Below are 2310 nucleotides of genomic sequence, written 5' to 3'. Positions count from 1 at the left end.
AGGTGTTCATGCTGTTGCTAGGAGACCAAATCTCTGCTTGCAAAGAAAGGTTATTTCCAAATTTAAAATGGCTCCTTGTATGTTTGACTGGCCAATTAAGTCTCTTATACAGATGGGCATTCACCTACTCATGAATAGCGAAAAGAAGTTCTTATTTTGTGAAATAGATTTCTTCACAATATAAGGGTTTGAAGCTCTTAAAAAAAAATCAAACCATTTAAACTTGTATTTTTATATATATATATATTTATATGTACACATATGTATGTGCATGCCCAGAGCACAAGAATATTCCAGATGCTGTGTGATAGAACAGTATTAGGTAGAATTTATAGAAATAATTTCCAGGATATGCATATTGTCCATTTCAAATACTTTTTTGAAACTCAGCTCTCAGTTTCTATTTTATTACTGTGGAAGTGGGAGTAACAGGAGTAACAATGGTTGGACCTCATGAAAGCACCCTATAGGTGCCTTTTCACCTTCAATTTATTGAAACTGTATTTGTGTTGGTGTGTCTTTCTGGTTTCCCTTCCTTTCAGATGAGAGCACCAACATGTTCTTCAACACTGGGAACTCTAGTGCTCATCTTTCATTCACTCTTTCTTGCTCTACTGATCAAAGGAATATCTGGATATTGATAATTTTGTAACAATAATTTAATTCCTTGCCTGTGCTTTCTGCCCAAAGTTCTGCTGAGGCCTCCTCATCTGCTGCCCTGCTAAGTGTTAACCTCCTTCTCAAAGCATCTTTAGTTGCCATATTACAATCCATTTAAAGCACCATTTCTGAGATGAAGTTTCTTGTAGTTATTTCTTGGATACAGTTATCTCAATCACTTCTTCAGTTTTCATTCAGACAACAGGGAAGCAAATATTCCCTGTTTGGCTGGGGTTTAATTTAGAACCTGAACCTCACAAGGTCATTAGGCTTTGGCTGGCAGATTGCGGATTAGTGCCTTGGTGCCATCTTGTTTGTTTACAGGAATGAATGTGAAAGTCCTTCTTTTCCTAAAGGCAAGGTTCGTTTTGAATTAACTGTAGAATATCTCCAGCTGATGGCTCTCCCAGGAGCAGCATTTCTTTCTCTCCTCCCAGGGTGAAGCTTAGAGCCCCCTGTTTCTGTTCTCTCCCTCATCCACGGGTCACTAAATTAGTGTTGGCACTGACCCTCCTGTTGGAAACTTCTCATTTCTGTCCCTTCCTTCTGCAGATGTTGGTGTTCATTTATTCCCCAGGGAGCCTTTTCAAGAAAATTAACCCCAGTAAAGCAGTGGGTCAATTGCTTACAAGGAGGGTCAGTGCCTCTGAGAGGAATGTGTGGGTTCGTGGCTCTGGGAGAGCAGGACACGGGAAGTTTGGGTTTAGATGACCCAGTCTTGTAACCGAGCAGCAGCTCGAGCTACAAGTTTACACCCTAGGGGTGACATTGGGCATTTGGAATTCACAAGGCTTAACTTTTACTTGCAATGCAGCCTGTTGCTCTGACCAGTCCCTGCTGTTATTTCATGCTGCTTTACCAACACAGAAAGACTAGATCACTCTCTCTATTGAGATTGACCAATCCACTGTGTTAAATTCTGTGCCTGCTTGCAGATCAGTGCTTAGTGACAGTTCTCTTTTGAACATAACATGGTGATGCTTTCACATTTTTTACAAATATATTCTAAGTTTAAGAAATATAGATTGATCCTCTGACAATGAAAAAGCAGTAATTCCATTCACGGTTTCTGTTAGAAAAGATGCTCTGTATGGGGTTGCCTTTTCCTGACTAAACATCTGAGGGTTAAGATTAGATTCAAGTTCTCTGTTTAGTTAGGGAGAGAAATAGATCTCTCTTTTGCAGGGTGATTGATCCCAGTTTACTATAGGTGCCTGGGATGGCTGGGAAAACTGCTGATCCCTGCTGGAGCCCAGTCAACTGGGTGATGGTAGAAGTCTCTCTGGGTAAAGTTTCACATGTAACTTCTCAACAGTGCTGACACCGGCTTTCCCTGGCATCCCTGGCACCTCACTGCCCTTTGCCTTGGACTGGTACATGTATTTGTGTGACTGCAGGGTGAACTAGATCAAGGAATCTTCTATTCTTATTTATTTGTAGGCAAGATGAATTTCCTGGTCCCACAGCAGCAGGAATGCCAGTGCTGGTGGAGTGGGAATGAGAGGTTTGGGCAAGGCACATCTAAACTCCCTAAACATGGAGCAATTGCACAGGTGCAACTAGCTGAATGATTCTTTTTTTTTCTTTGAAGCAGATCTTGTGTTTTCTTTTATAAATACAATCATAACTGGTTACTTACCAGACTGCTCT

The sequence above is a fragment of the Athene cunicularia genome (assembly GCF_003259725.1).
Source record: "Athene cunicularia isolate RWA chromosome 20 unlocalized genomic scaffold, athCun1 chr20_part1, whole genome shotgun sequence".
NCBI classification, from domain to species: domain Eukaryota; kingdom Metazoa; phylum Chordata; class Aves; order Strigiformes; family Strigidae; genus Athene; species Athene cunicularia.
The sequence above is the reverse complement of the archived record's forward strand: the minus strand, read 5'-3'. Positions refer to the sequence as shown.